Genomic DNA, 17,893 nt, shown 5'->3' with positions numbered 1-17,893 from the left:
AATGTGAATATCCAACTGTATGAACTGTTAATACTGGTTGTGAAATTTGAATTGCTTGTATGCACATGATTTGATTGGCATTACAAAGTTGTGTCTGTTGCAAAGAGAGATAACGCACTATCACTGTGTTTTTCAACTGCAATAGTCTGATGTTTCAAATCAAAAGATGGCTAACTCACTATTGCCTTTTTATAATGGCTTGACTGAAGATGTATTTGCACATGGCATCAAGGGTTTGATTCAGGATGTATCTTGCATCATTTTGTATTGTAATGTTATATGTCTATGATATGTTTATTCATGCACATATTAATATTTACCCCCGTTATGAGTTCTTATGGAGATATATTGGATAACGACCGAAACAGATGATTTGCATTGACATCCATCACAACTATGACATATTTAGTCAACCTTATTCTAATTGTCAAAAACCTGTTGTCCCTTGCCTAAGCCATCATTTCCCTATGTTATTCACGTAATGCTGCAGAGCATGGCAACTTAATAATTAGAACAGTCCAAAAACCTGTCCATAAATGCTGCATGACACTAAACATTTTTATGTTTATAACCATCTCTCTTTGTATGCACCTATCCACCCCAACACTTCTTTACTGATGTGTATCTGATAATCTCATGGTTTCTGTATACTGGTATGACTCTGCTAATAGATAATACAAATATGTAACCTCGACTTAACAGGTGATAAGTGCTGTTGTAGAGAGGTTTGTAGGTTCATAGGTTCATAGGTGTTTACTATACTAATGATCACAAGGGCATTTTTAAGCCAAGCCATGCATCCCAACTATCTGACAAGTTCTGACACCCTTGATAAGTGTAAGCATGGGCCTGGGACTTGAACCATTTACAGATTTCCTGTTTGCATCAGAGACATAGGTGCCAAACCAAGGATGAATTTCTGGTTTCCCATCCAGTTGTCTAAGTTGCACTTGAATTGGATTAGGGAGGAACTCTGCTTGACATGGATGGAGGAGCCTGTTCCATAGACGGGGTAGTCTCTGGGTTACATAACTGTCTCTCCAGCAGGTTCTATTTATATCACAGGCAAGGTTTAATTCTTTAAATTGACTAATTCTAGTACTGTTTGTTTTGTGGATAAGCTGGAGGTCCATCTGAGTGGGGTCTTACAATGCCATGTATGCCAGACATAGTTATCCCTTCAAAAGCCTGTAGAAGACAGAATGCAGGGATAGGACTTGAAGCAGTCTGCATACTTACACCTTGTATTCTTTTAGTGAGGAACATCTATGGATGTTCCTGTTGCTGGATATGCCTGGTTAGGTACATAGCAAAGGGGGAGTTTTACTCAATGATAGGTCTGATGAATGCCGAATACAGTGGAACAATGACTTATTTGGACTTAGAAGCCATACCTTTATTTATAAGTTTTGCAACATAGAATGATTTCCTCACCACTGTAGACACGGGATGATCAAAGGCTAGATTACTATCTATGTGTGTCCCTAAATCTCTGACTACTGGGTCAACTGTGTGTTGTCAATATGGTAGTTACCAGGGATGGATGACTTCCCAAAAGATACTGTTATGCATTTCTTGGCATTTAGTTTTAGTCTATGACTTTGACACCAGTTGTTTGTCTGTGTCAGACCCTCCTGGAAAACATTTGTGTCAGTGTGAGATTCAATGACAGCACCTAATTTGCAATCATCTGCAAATTGAGTCAGCCACATGAGAACACTGACCTTGGCCTAAACTTTTGAGAAGTAAATGCCAAAAAGGAGTGGTCCAAGGACTGATCCCTGAGGGGCTCCATTTGTGACTGGCCTTTGTAGAGGTGGTCTCCCCATTTCTAACTTCATGGGTCCTGTGATAAGAATAATAAAGATCCTGTCTGTGAGACACTTGGCTATCCATCGGGTGACATCCGGTTTCTATCTAACCTCTTGAGTTTGTCAACAATGCCCAAGCCAGGTATTGTGTCAAATGCCTTGGCCAGGTCAAGGTAGGCAGTGTGAACTATTTTGCTCTCATCCATTGCTTTGGTGACTTTCTCAAAGAAGTCCACCAGGCTGAGGAGGCATAATCTGCCCTTGATAAAACCAGACTGAGTTGGGTCCAGTGTCTAGAGTTGTACTATATCTCTACTAATCATCTCCATGATAATTATTTCCATAGATTTACATATAAGACTAGTAAGACTTATGGGTCTGTAGTTTCCAGGGCCTGTGACCTTTGTACAGAGGGATGACTGTTGCCTTTCTCTATTCATGAGGCACAAAGCTACAATTAAATAGTATTTCCAGAGGCTCTGATAGGTCATGTTTTATGCTGTTTAGAAGGCATCCTGTGATATTGTCTGGGCCCATTGATGCAGTGTTCTTGGTCTTAGAGAGAGCATTAAGGATCTGTTCCTTAGTGAGAGTAGGGAGAGTTATATTTGATATTTCCAGAGGGAAGGTTGAGGGGGAGAGAGGAAGTAAAGTTGGTGCCTAATTTATCAGCAAAGAGGTTTGCTATATCTTCTGGCTCAGTATATGTGGCTCCATTTACAATGAGCTCTGTACACAATTGTGTATTGCCTTTGAGGTTGTGGACATAGCTAAAGAATAATTTGTGGTTGTCCTTGGAATGGGAGGCCAAACTTACCTAAATTTTGACTTTGGTAGACTTTATTTCTCCTCTGAGTTATTTGTTTAGTTTAACAAGAGTGCTTTTATCCTGTTGGGTGATGCACATCCTATTTTTTGCCATGATTTTCTTCCCTCTATTATACATCTAATTGATTTTGTGTTTCCACCAGTGTGGATTGTTTTGTGAGGTAGTTCAGTACTTCTTGGCTAGTGGGTATACTTTCCTCTATGCAGCTATTAACATGCTTGTACAGGGTTTCTGTGAACAGGTCTGCTTAGGCAGAAGTGTTCTCAGGGTTTATAGGGGCTTGAATTTTTTTGAGTTTTTCACTTAATAGAAGGAGGTTAGCCTTATAATAGTTCTTGAATGTTTACAGTTTAGCTGGGGGTCCAGGTTTTATTTTTATTTCAAATGAGACCAGTTTGTGGTCTGAACTTACCACAGAAGGCATTACAATAGGGGAAATGCAGCACTCTCCCATATTAGTGAGGACCAGATCCAGTATGGTTGCACCCGCTGGTGGTGTATTGACAATCTGGTCAAGGGATTTTGTGTTTACAAAATCCAGGAATCTCTATGCATGTATGTTTGATATTTTATATGATTCTGAGTTAATAGTTACTCATCAATATGGTATTGGGTTGGATGGTTAGTGCTTCTAATAAATTTAAATACATGGTATGTGTGTCCCGGGTCATAGAGGGGGGAACCTATAGCTTGCAAGGAAGTGGTATTGGATTTTACCTATGCTGATTTGAACATGGAGCAGCTCAAGTACATTGTCCTGTTTGACCAGCCTTTAAGTATATTTATTTCTGATGTAAATAGAGACACCTCCACCTTTAGTCCCTGCCTGTGAAGTAGCTGGTCTAAGTGTGTGAAAAGCATTAGAACCCTGCACTGTTGGTGTGCTGTCCACAGCTTTAAACAACATCTCAGAGACTGCACAGACATCAGCATTCTCTAGGGTAAAGAGAGCTTACAGGGAGTAGAGTTTTTTGTTAAGGCTTCTAGCACTGAACAGTAATACCTTTAGATTTTCTTGGTTTTGATTTACTATTTCGGAAGTACTTTAAGTTTGGCATTGCCTAAAAAAGGCACTATGGTGAAGAACGATATTTTAGCTAATATTTAAAAGCCTAGAGGGGAGAGTTGCAGATTATTCCTGGCAAAGCAGCATGGTCTGTTGACCATATCCTTCCAAACTGACAAATATTGTATCCCCTTAGAATGACACCAGAAACTATGCCAATTATTAAAGTCAGTCATATTTTGTTTGTATTGTGGCATCATCCTTGGAAAAGGTAAAATACTGCTCAATGCTAGGATCATACCAGCCTGAGACATATATTCTGAGAGCTCTATGATGTCACTCTTCATATAGTCTAGGGAGGTACATCTCAGGTCATTTACTCCCACATAGACTATGACTGACTCATATTGGTAATTGTGATACAATGACCTGAGTGCATGCGTAATGTGGCAGATCCTAGCCTCTGATAAGCAACTGACCATAATGTTCTCCTTAGCCTGGTGAGAGGGGCATCAGTGGGTCTCACAATGGAGTTTCCAATGACTAGAATGTTGGATTGTGTGGTGACTTGCCTTATGGGCTTAAAGGCAGAGAATCCATGAGATGTAGCTCTATGTGTTGATATGGGTGTTGTTTTGAAACAGTGTGTTTGGGCTGCTGAGGGTATTTCTTGTGTGTACTTCATCTAGGAGGTCTTTGTGGTTTATGAAGGTTACATGTAAGTGCCATAGTATATGTGGATCTATACATCTGCTTTGAATTGTGCATGATGAGTGCAGCATGTGTACTAATGACAGCCTTATTGACATTAGGAATACTTTTATGTGAGAGCATTGCCTCCAGTGATGTTGTATAAATACATATCTCACATACTGTATCAGTTTGTTTCAGAATTAACTGGTTGTCAGTAAACATGAGGTAAGTTCTACATTACCTCAGGATGCCCATATCCACCAAGCCGGTAATGGAGACAGTAGGAAAGTTCATATCCATGGCCACAGACCCTTTTTTATTGATTAAACTGTTGGAGTGAGATTACCAATCACTGTCAAGAGTATCCAGTTTGCAACTATGTGGACAGTGCTTCTCACTGCAAACTAGTTGCCCTGTGTGTAACTCAATATTGGAGAAATTTCAATTGTGCTTTTACAATAAAAATGTTACTCAAGGTGTCTGAGTCTGTACAAAGCACTGCCAAACACTTGAGGGGAAACTAATACGTAGACCATGAATTTAAGGATGAAGTATTTAGGCAGATATTCTTAAGTTAGAAAGAAATCAAGCAGTATTTACTGAAAACAAAGAATTAGCTTGTCAAGAATGATAAAAAGAGGGGAGTCACATGAATGGCTACTGCCTGACTACTACTGATGCTGTTCTCACTTTAGCTTCACTCTGTTGGGATATAATACTCCTTTGCTTCTTCTCTCACCAGAACCAAAATGTTAGCAACAATCCCAAGAAGAAAAGCAGGCCACAGCCTGTTTGTTGATCCACAGTCTTGTCCCAGATGATGTGGGGATCTGTAGGCTTGTAGCTTTTTTCTGGTAGATACCTCAAACAGTAGCCAGATCAATCAGGTACGTTAAGCACAGACACTCACTCTCCAACCAGAAAGAGTCAGTAATCAATGCACTCTGCTCCTACTCTCACCATGATCAAAATATAAGCACAAATTCCAAGCTGTCACCTATAAAGCAGTTATTAGGCTTTCTGGTGATCAGCAGTCTTCAGGAAATAGCAACACTTTTCTCCTTCTCTCACCAGGAGAAAACAGAAGCACTAATCCCAAGATGAATACTGAGATGCAGAATGTAGGCTTTCCTATAACTGGTGGTCTTGCAATAGAGGCTTAAAAGTAAGATGAAAACATAGTTTATCTTAAATACCGCAGTGTGCACTAAGCAGTTAGATATGAATATGGCTAACTTTAAGTTTTACCTATCTAAAAAGATAAGTTTTAGTGGAAAGTCAATATTTTTAAAGAGCAAGATAGATTGAAAGAGGTGGGCACTTTTGTATTCTGGTACTATGGAATACAGTAGGATGGCCAATAAATTTAAATAATTGAAGAGGAGTGATTTCACCAAATGATAATTTTGTGCTTACTCACACCACTCAGAAAAAACAGAAAGGAAATGCAATATATGGTCAAATTAACATAATGGGCAAGCAACTAGAAAAACAGTGATGTTAAGAACATAGCAATAGGGTTGAGAGTGGAAAAAATTTCTGTCTGACTCACAAGAGACAGAGCAGTGGTCTCTTTTCAAGTTTTAATATGCAGTTAAAAGCAGAATACAAGTAAAACAGTGTAAAGAAAACAGATCACGGTCTACAAAATAGAAAAAGGCAATAAAGTAATACAAAATACAAGAAATAAAAAGCAAGCTAACCTTTCCCTCACAGAAAACTGTAGTAGAGTCTGGGTGAGCCTTTACAGTAAAGCAAGATTCAATATCTAGTGTAGGATTCCCTTTGGATGTGTCCATGTGATAATGAAATATTTATCTAGTATGATGTGCAAACTGTCCTAACTGTGAAGAAGCATACTGCAAGCAGAACTTTTCAGCATATCTGGCCCTACACAAATATTTAGCATATTTGCAGAGTCACCCCTTGTCATTTGTAGAAAAGCTGTACACACAGTGAACTTATGATTTGCAGTGAGGCCTGCAAAACAGCTACTAGTTGTAGAAGTGTACTGAGGTAGGCATTACTGATACAATTTGGGAAAGACACACACTTGCAGTCACATTTGCAGTCCTTATCACATTTCTTAACAAATGACATCCTGACACCATTTGTTAAAAAAAGAGAACCATCTGGATTAGAACCTTGACTTGCTTGTTTCTTTACATTGTATAAATAGATAGAAGGGGTTTCAATCTCACAGCAGTTAGCTTTTTTTTGTGTAGTAAAAAGAGCATATGTCCAGGTCCTGCCACCTTCACTCAAGTAGCATTCAGAAGATACTTTTAAACAGATACATGACTCTACAGCAATGTCATACTGCCCTCCTAATATCCTCTTCTCAACATATACTGATGATATCATCCAGTATAAAGTTAACTGTGACAACACTAAAATCAGACTTTTGCACTGGCTTACTGGTAGCATTCTAATCTCACAGCAGTCAACTTATGTGTGTGTAGTCAAAAGAGCATGAGTCTAGGTTCTGCTTCACTCAAGTAGTGTTCAGAAAATACTTTTACACTACTAAATGACTCCACAATTTTTACATACAGCCCTCCCAACACCCTCTTCTCAAAATACACTGACAATGTCATCCTCTCTAACATTGTTAAAAACAGAGTTACAGTGGTGTTTGTGTTAGGTAGGAAGGGGGTCTTCTCTCACAACAGTCAACTTTGATGTGTGTTCATTCAACTCACAGCCTGGAGATGAGTCCACAGCTATGTCAGACGCTCCTATCCAAACAACTTCTTATATGCATACTCCGATGATGTCATCTTCTATAAAGTGCAATCTGACACTATTAATGGAAGACGTGTGGTGGGGCTGGTGTTAAATACTGTGTTCTGCAGCTTGTGTAACTAGATACGTAGGTGTTTTAATCTCACAGCAGTCAGCATGAGTATGTGTGTTTCTTCATCTATCAGTCTGGAGACAATTGTACACCAAAATGTGAGTCCAGAGTTATGTCAGACACGCCTACTCAAGCAACTTCTACTCAGTGTACACTGATGGTGTCATCTCTATAAGGTACGCTCTGGCACTGTTACAGTAAGACATCTGTGGTGGTAGCAGTTATACTTTGCATGTAATACAATTTCTATACCTACATAAATGTGTGGTGTTTACATCTGATCTCAGTCTACTGGTGTTGGTGCATAGTTGGTGCTATATTATGGTCATTGTATGATGCTTTGAATCACTTTTCATTTGATTCCTGCTCAGGATAACCTTTTACATAGACCCATGAATTAAATACCCCCTTTTTCCCTTTGTAAAAAGAAAATTCCATTATGAGCAACACTGAGGATTTCATCATCTCAAAGATGCATACACACATGGTGAAGCAGAGCCCCTTCATGACCCTCTGCAAGCCATCTCCAGACAAGTGGAGTTATCATTGCTAAGTCTGTCATGGGGTGGTGCATATGTCACATATGGGCAGATGCAGTCTGTATTAAATCAAACACATACACACATACCCCTACTATCTTCCATCACATACATACAGTATAGTGCTTTGTGTTTAAGTGTTATAATAATGTCTAGAATTGTATGTGCACTTGGCTGATAGCCTAATAATGTCCTGTGACCCTATGGACGTTGAGCATGTCAGTGTTGCTATTGTCATCCACATGTGCTATGGTGAGGTGGGGATATACTGTATCCTTAAAATAGTGTATTCCATTCGGTGATTTGAGTTACAAAATTGATGGCCACTGCTGCCATTTGGTTACATGTTCCTTCCATACCAGCTGTAGTAATATGCCTTCTTTGGACTGTTGACATCTGACAATTCTATGTATATTGTTGCCTTACTAAGGCATGTGTTCTTGTATCACAGTATATCAACAGTCTACACAGTTGTCATGCAAACACCACAGTGACAAATGCAGTATTGCACAGGTGTGCATGTGTATACCTAGCATCTGGAAATTTTATCTAACAAATAGCAATATTACATCATACTGATTACATGGGCTCATATGCCTGGGTGCATGCACATGTTGCAGTGCTATTATACAGACAAACACATGACCTGTTCGAACTCACTTGCAACCTTAGGGAATTCTTTGTAAGCAGAATTGTTCTGTTATTCACAAGGATTATACAGGTGATCCCCAGCATCACTGTATGACTGTCAGCATTTGTATCATTAACTGTTCTTCATGAGCTGCAGGCACCTCAGTTGTCATGTGCCCATATATGGTGCCAGGGCCCTCACACAAACATTTCCACTGATAAACATATAGTCATATGATGTACAACTGATGCAATGACTTGACATAGGTAGAGTTGTATGACTGTGTTAATAGTTCCACTGTGCCACATGTGATTCAGACCAAATGTTATATTTAGAGGTGATGCACAGGCAGAAGTCAAACTGCAGCAAAAGAATAGCTGTAGCATGATTGTAATCCAACATGCATGTACCACTACATCACATCAGTATTACCATTAATCCATCATGCATGTACCACTACATCTCATCAGTACTACCACTTACAATTTGCATGAACACATATGAATACATGTCAGAACATCATGCCTGTATAATATTTTCACTGGCAATGTCAGGTTGACAATGATTTTGGTGCACATGTGTGGAGTGTTTACTTGTATTTATAGTGTGTGCAATATGTATTATTTGGTATGTGTGCAATATAAACTAAAACTGGAAATTAAACACTGGTAAAACTCCAAAAAAGTATTCAGCAAAAGCTCCGAGTACAGAAAAAAGCCCAAACGCCGTATGTGTGCTGTAAACCAACCACGTTTATTTTTAAGTGCTTTTCATTGCCAAGATGTAGCAACTTCTTCAGAAAATACTTACAAATTTCAAACATCATTATTTAAATAATTAATTCAGTCACATGGTATTCATATCAACTGAAAAAATGTCACAACTAATTAATTTCATGACTTCATTAAAACTAAATGCAGTGCTTTGAACTCTAAATTGCTGAATGTCAGTAATAAAACATCTAAATTAGCTATAAAATAAAATAGAATAAAACATCCTTCTAATAAAGTATATATATATATATATATATATATATATATATATATATATAAATAAGTACCATAAAAACAATTTCTTTTTAAGGGAGACGAAATTAATGATATAAAAATTGGCCAGCTTTTACATTGACATCAATGCGTACTAAGAAGTCTGAAAGTGAATTACCTTTTCAGACTTTTGAGTTTTATTAGGCAAGCTATGTTACAAGAATCGTTTAAACCTGGAAAAGAAAATGCATTTAAACGAATTTGCCATACTAACTTACGTTCCTCTAAAAGTAAATTGAAGGGACCACCTCTCATATCCATTTGTATCTGGTCTATTGCTTTAAAAACAAATTTATGTTCTTCATTTAAAGTAGTGTGTCTAGCCAAACGGTTGTTGACTTTGTTAATAGAAATTGCATGAGTATGTTCGTATATTCTGTCCCGCAGTCTATGTTCGGTTTTTACCCACGTAGAATGCTGGACAGCTTACACAGTTAGCAATGTACACTACTAATTTAGAATTTCAATGAAGTTTAAAGTTTAACTTAAACTTACTGCCATTGATACAGAATGAATTTCCTACTTCAATAAATCTACACATCTTACAGCTACCACATGTGGTCATCCCTGTGTATCTAAGCAAGTTTGAGTTACCCCCACTTTCAAGGAGGTTCTTAAGGTTACAACCTCTACTAAATACAATATTTGGTGATGACCCTAATTTGTCAAGCAGTATATTGTCATTAATGATAAACTTCCAATTTTTATATAATATGGATCTCACCATGTCACTGTCAGTACAAAAGGTAGTGACAAAACTGCCACTATAACTGGAATCCCTCTCTTGTATAATCCCTTGTTCACTAAGAGAATTACTGAAAGTGGTACAAGCATCAATAGTATGATTTATGTTGTTTATGCGAAGTATTGGTTTTATAGACCCTCTTTGTCGTTTACCGACTACTTCACATACTAAAGACTGAATTAGATAACCAGGGTAACCCCGCTGTTGAAACATAGAACTCAAATATACACATACCTCTTGGAAATCAGATTCAAGTGTAGTCATCCTAGCTGCCATGATTAGTTGACCTTTTACTATTGACCGCTTTTGGTGAAATGGATGGCAACTTGAATAATGAAGAAAGGAATTACAATATGTATCTTTCCTAAAGATCTTAGACACATATCTATTATTGATTCTGTCTTTCGATAATTTAACATCCAGATAATCAACAGTGTATTTATTAAATGTCACTGTAAACATGAAAAACTCTGTTGTAGAGTTCAAGTAGGAAATAAACATCATGGCTTGTGTGTTGTCACCACGAAACAAAACAAAAATGTCATCTAAAAATCGTGGATATATGTTAAGGTTCGCCTTGTGGTGGGGAACATTAAAAATAAAGGTCTTTTCCCAGTATGCCATAACTAAATTGGCAAAACTAGCACCACAAGGCGAACCCATAGTTACACCTTGACTTTGTAAATAAAATTCTTGGTTAAACAAAAATAATTATTAGTAAGAATAATATCTAACAAACATTCAACCATAGATACTTCGTATATTGGTGCATTTTTAGATTTAAGTAAAAGACTAACCCATTCTATCCCCTCTGAATGGGGAATTGAAGTATAAAGATCTTTTACATCGATAGTTAAAAAATTATAACTATCATTGAATTCCAAATTATTAATGCTCTGTAAAAAGGATCACGGATCTTTGCACACTTGGGGTTCGGTCACCAGGTATTTTTTTGAAAATAATGTCTACTACTTTAGCACATGGGTATGTGATAGATCCCCTACCATCAATCAGTGGTCTCATATGTGGATTTGTCAAGTCCTTGTGGATTTTAGGGATACCAAACATAATTGAGGTTCTAGGCCAAGGCATAGACATAAAGTTGAAGTTGTCAATGTCAGTTGTTGCCTCTATAAATAGATCGTTGAGGTAACCTTTTATATGGTTATATGCAATGTTAACCTCATTCAGTGAGGCTTTAGTATATGCTTCATTATTCAACAATTTATGCATTCTTTCAATGTAATTATTCTAGTCAAATACCACCAACCTCCCTCCCTTATCAGGTTTAACTACCCATACTTGAGAAGTTCTTAAAGTTTGTAAGGCTAGATGTTCTTCAAAACTAACATTGTGTGTCTTTTTATGCATACAAGAATTCTGAGAATTCAATAAATGTCTGAAATCAAGTTCACACATATGCTCAAAAGTCTTGAGAATAGGGTGCACTGGGGGGTTGAATGTACTCGATACCCAAAATGTTTGGTTCCTGGTGTTGTCATTACCAAAAAGTAAATTGAAGTTCAACTATTTAACAAAGAATTTTAAATCCATAACTGATTGCACTAGATTCAAAGGTTTACTAGGTAGGAAAGTGTAACCTTTCACTAATAAATTAACTAGTAATGGATCAATCTTGTTAGAAGAAAAATTATAGATGTTAAAGTCCCCCGCTGTATTAGTTAAAATGTCTAATACAGGGCCATCATTAGACATTATCTCTTGCGCTTGGAATTGTGCTGATTGGTCCTCCAATTCTGGTTGAATTGCTTCTTCTTCAGAATTGCCCCTGTGTGACTGACTTTCTGAAAATTTGAAGTTTGATCGTTGACAGGTACATTTTGATCCAGATCATCTTGTTGGTTAAAACCATGGTTGTTAGTATGACTCCGAATACGCGCACTACGTCTAACTGTGGTTTGGTTGCCTTCACCACTAATCACTTCACTGTAGTCATTGCTGTTATTTTGTTGTTGGACAGGTGTAGAAGTATTGACTACCTTAGAAACTTGTGCTAAGGATGGCTTAGGGTACGCTGTACCATTATCATAAGCCAAACTATCTCTATTTATTATTCATGTGTGCAATATCATAGTACAGCTTCCTTTCTCATAGACACTAGACTTTGCACTGCAGTGCTTTCTGTGCACATGAGTATAGTTGAAGCATCGCCATCAGTCTCACATACTGCACTATCATTCATTATAATGGATCACTTCTTAATTCACACATAATTTGCGTATGCTTCAGATAATATCCATTGGTATTACATGTTGCAGATGTATACAATACACAGCTATGTTTAGGGAATCCATTCATAACAGTGTTTGGCTTGTAAGTGTTGTTATCCATCAGGCAAATATCTATGTCAGCCAGGGATGTTTTAGTCAAGGGTATCACATTTGTCACAGTGAGCTCCCACACATCTTGTCAGCCATACAGAACTAACTATTCTTTGTGATGCATACGCATTAGGATTTGGTAGTACAGACTTCCCTTCAAGGTATTCTTCTAGATGTATATATGATACATCTTTCTCTGTTGCACCAAGTAAATTGTCACAGGTCATTGACAACATTGATGACATGCTTGATTCTTGCATGAGTTTATTGTGTCTTATGTGTCATGCTAACCTCTCAAATGACCAGGATTGCCCGTGATTTCAACTCTAGATTTTACATTCTCCCTCTTAACCCCACCAAAAAGTGGACATTTTTGGGGAAGGGGTGGTGAATTCCCCTTATAGAATACAGACAATCATTACAGTTGTACATCTGTTCCTGCAGAAAATGTGTAATAAGTTACACTCACATATTCTGTCACTGCCACAGATTAATGTGTATAATATTTTTAAATTGTCCATGATTGTTCCTTTTTCTGTCTATATTTGTCGCGTCTGTTGTTATGTGTCCATGATTGACTGAGAGGTATGCCGACATGTCAGTCATATTCAAGCAAGCCATTTTGCAGATCTTCACACTATGTGGATACTCCCTATTCTATATACCATCCTTGCTTAATGTACTCTCCAGTGAGCATATCAGTGATATTTATATTACAACCATTCATCTCCATTGACATGTAAAGTTGTGTGACCATCACATACATACTACTATTATGTGTGTTGATATACTATACTCACACGGGATGCATAGACAACAGTACATACTGTGATATCTACATATATGCTTATTATAATGATACATATTTTTCTTGGAAATGCGCATACATTGACATATCCTGTCTTGGAGACAGAGCCATATTTACCATGCCTTTTTCCTCTTTCCTCATTCCTATCATTTATGTCTGTGCTCATTTCCAACAGAACATATTCCCTGCATAGTGTAGGTTTCATTGTATTTGCCTTTGCTCTCCACCATGACTTCATTCTGCAAATAATTGTTGTAGTGTACTTCACATTCAGTACACTTTTCTCTACTGTGTTAATACTGCTGTTATTGCAATATTTTCACCCCTAATGATTACTATGACTATCTCCTTAATTTCACTGAGCAGGTTTGCTCATAAACATATCTGAGTGCTTCTTATTTCTGTGAACATGCTGCTCTGCATTGTTTTCTAGCAGCAACACTTTTGCTGATCACAAAATCATGCTTGCATACATGTACGTGTGATGAGCTGCATGAATATTCAATTATTGTTGCTGCTCATTGTGCTAACAGATACATTCAATGTAGGTTTCTTATTGAATTCCCAGGGGATTCTTAATGTGGTGTCCCATGTGGTTTTAGTTTAGAAATGTAGTTTGGACATTGAATAATTTGTCCAGAGAAACTGCAGGATGAGAGTAGGGAATGGTTAGATGATGAAAAGTTGGGCAGGAGGTATGAATAAGAGTGAACGATGAGGAAATAAAGGTTTACTATGTGAAAGGAAATGAGGGATAGGCAAGACGTGAGGTAAGAGGAAGGGAGGAGACAGGTTATACAAAATAGTTTGGGTGGTGCAGATTTTGCTGTAGGCCTGTTCAGGTAGCAAGCCTATGCCTATAATGAGAAAATTGTAGGTATTGGATTACAGGAAGGCTTTGGATTATTGCCGAGTGAGTGTGAGTCAGGTCACGCAAGCTTTTTTTTTTTTCTAATTTTTTGAGCACTGGATGTGGTTGGCTGTGCAGAGCAATTATATGGTTTGGTGTACAAGGAGTCCTTGTAATATGTGGGACTCACTGGAGGTTGAGCCAGCAGTATTTGTTGAGTTGTTTCAATAATGTTCCTCCTTTTGGTAGCATATAGTGGTAATTATATTAGCTATATTAAGTTGCATAACAGGCTTCACTCACTTCTTCCAGGTCAGCAGTTAAGGGAAATGTGCTAGGTCATATTTGGCTAATAGATTGAAGGGATCTGGAACTGGAATGGGCAGTTCATGAGTTTGTTGGATTGCATTTTCTGGGCTGTTGGTGGTTGCAGTGCAGTGGATGGAGTGAGGACCTGGTTTGGGCCTTGATTCATGACTGGGGACTTTGCTAGGGGGGAGCTGCTGCTTCATGGGCCTTTTGGATGGTTGTGGCACACAAGCCGTACCATTTTTTTTGTGGTGCACTGTGGGCATTTCAGGTGTTTCGTTGATCCCTCTTGAGCATTGAAGTTAGTATAGTAAACAGCATCAAATAGAAATAGGCAGGTCAGCTCAGTTTTGTTTACAGATGTTGTGGATGCTTACCCATGCCATGGTTCTGCATAAAAAAAGTTTACTTAATTCTTTGTACATTTAAAGAATGGGGATGTGTGATGTTCTTTGCAGACTGTCTTCAGACATGAGCACATTTAATGGGAGAGGAACAGTTGTGTACCTACTTGTTGGACCATGGGTGTTGTTCTGGTGGTCAGACATGCATTGTTGTATGGCTGGGGTGTGGCCTGACCATTGTTTGGCTGGGTTTCTTGCTGGGGATGTTTTTTTTTTTTTTTTTTTTTTTTTTTTAGCCTCTGGCCTTGTTGGTTTTCATATGTTGTGGATGGAGTTGCACATGCAGGTTTGTGGCAGGGAGGGAGGTTGACAGCATTTTCTCTTCATTTGTACTCAGCGGCTGTCCGGGCCCTGCACTAGGGATTACAAAAAGGGAACAGATGGATAATGCTCATGGATGTTTCATGCAGCACTTTTTCCAGATAGCATGGAAGTGTATACAACATGCGGGAATGTCATTAATTAAACAATTTACAACATATTTGTGATGTTATATTTGCAGCAGTGTTGTTGGAGATTCTCACTTTTGATTTTTGCAGTTTTGATGGGCTGTTTGTTGAGTACTGCCCACGTGATACTTGTGTATATGTGAGTGTGACTAGGGTGGATGCATTGGTCTGTTTGAGTGTGTCAGGGTTAACATGCCATTGTGGAAAGCAGGTCCAGTGCAGAATGCCAGGACAGAGTTGTTTGCTGAAGTAAGCCATGTGTTTTGGTGGGGTAGGTAATTGGAAGAGTGCCTTGTTGCAGCAGGGTGAGCAGGGTGCTTGGTTTTTCCCTTTGAGTTTGTGGTGGCACAGATCTTCAGGTTGCAGGTTGGCATTGCTCTCTTGTTCTTTGAGTGCCAGAATGGTTGAGGGATGCTGGGAGCAAAGTGGATGGCTGTTTTGTCACAACCTAACTTGTAGCCGCAGTTGTAGTGAAGATATATATGTATGCAATTCAGTTTAAAGCGGCAGCTGAACATTGTACAAAAAACAATAAGACAATTGTGCAGTAAAAGCAACATGACTGGAATGTTATTTATTGGGTGGAGTTTTTTTTTTCCTTCACTTCTGTTACAGTTTTTTTCTTAAATTTTTGCAGATGGTGACAACCCACAGCTTGCAGGAGGGATGGGTGACTATCATGCCCCAGGCAGAGAAGTTATTCAAGGAAGCCTCACCAGAGGATCCACCTGCAATGGAAGTGCTTACTGGGGCCCAAGGCAAGAGATGAGTGCAGACAACAAAATGGATGTCAAACTCCAAGGGGATACATGCCAGGAAGCCAGTGATGTGCTCAGTCACTGAGTGTGTTTCTGTGGAATAAGTGAATCTGAACACGACAGCAGGTAATGATAATGTGTCAGGGGTACGTAGTGTTAATGTTAGGATGATGGGTGTAGGGCAGAGTTTTGGGGGTTTAGGGGGTTGGTGGTTGGGGACTGTGTTGTTAGTTGGGAGTCAGTTGGAGGTGGAGAGCAGGTACAGGACAGCATGATGGGGTTGGGTGGTGAAGATGGGCTCTTATTGTTGAGGAGTGGAGGGATGGTGTCAGAGCAGCTTTAGCAGGGTGTGGGTTTTGATATGGGATTTCAGACAGGTAACTGGTTAGCTACATAGTTACTAGTGAAAGGTGAATGGGAGCGATTCTTATTCCACATATTCCTAGTTCCATGAAAGAAAAGACTTGGAAAAGGGAGTATATTAACATGTTTGAGTTGAATGATGTGGATGGGCTGCAGCCCATGGCTGAAGTGGACACTGTGGGGAAAAAGGATCTGTTGGCAGTGCTGACACAACTGGAGTGGCATAGGCCACAATTGAAAGATGTAGGTGTTGGGTTTTGTTTATTATATGGTGATCTGTTTGGAGAAGGACAGCTCACAGGCATTCTCTTTGTTAGATTATTATTTTTTACAATTCAGGAAGTGCAGAGTTTGCCTTCTGGAAACACATGGTTAAGGTGCAACCAGGAGTTTTGTAAACACTAGGCTGTTGATCATTCCTTACAATGGGAGATACGGCATCCAGATATTTGGCTGGCTATGAAGATGGATAGTGTGAGTGGTCAACCTAAGTTGAATAGTGTTGGGGTCGAAGTGGTCAACCTAAGTTGAATAGTGTTGGGGTCGAGAAGGGCAGTGTTTGTTTGGCGTTTAATGCTAGTAAATGTGTTTGGCCAGCATGCAGGTTTTTTGCATGCATTCAATTTGTACTGAAGGCATGCAGCAGCATAATGTTGTCTGTGGCAGTGAGTGATGGGGATAACTTGGGCTTCGAGGACAGCATGGAGTTAGAGGGTGTGATACATTTTGGGGACAGAAAGGTGAAACATCTTTTCAAGATCAGAGGGGCATGTCAGTTTTTCCATTCACCTGTTAAACTACAGGTGTTATTGTGTTGTTTGGAAGGCTGACTGAATGTCGAAGTCTCTTGGGAATTTGTGGAGGGTTTTCAATCAAATTTGGGGTGGTAGGGATCAGGGGATGGGTCAATTTGTAAGAATTTGCATTCTGTTCTGGGGATGGAAGACATTTTGAGAAGCTTGATTGACAAAGAGTTGTGGGCTGGAAGGTTAATGGGCACTTTTGATTCCCTGCCTTTTGTTATTTTTAAGGTACCCCCTTAGACTTAGTGTCCAAGAAGTACCAGGGGAATTTCATATGATTTATCACTTATCCTTTCCACAGGCTGAATCCAGTAATGATTATATTTGCAAGTAGGATTCTGAAGTCAAATATGCATCCTTGGACTATGAGGTGGAAGTGATTAGGGGATTTGTGGATCCTTGTTAGTGAAAGTTGATATTGAGTTGGCATTTCACTTGCTGGTGAAGGAAGAGGAGTGGCTGTTAGTGGGCATGGTAGTGGACGGCAAGTTTAATTTTGGTAAGGCCATGCATATGGGATGTGCTGTGGCTTGTGCCACTTTTGAGAAATTTCGATCTACTATTTACTGGATATGGCAAAAATGAAAGGGTAATCAGAGGGGCATTCACTATCTGGATGATTTCTGTTACATTGGTGAGTGCTAAGAGGG

Source organism: Protopterus annectens, chromosome 5.part0 (genome assembly GCF_019279795.1).
Source record: "Protopterus annectens isolate FY-2018-M chromosome 5.part0, PAN1.0, whole genome shotgun sequence".
In the NCBI taxonomy this organism is placed as follows: Eukaryota; Metazoa; Chordata; order Ceratodontiformes; family Protopteridae; genus Protopterus; species Protopterus annectens.
Note: the sequence above shows the minus strand (reverse complement) of the source record.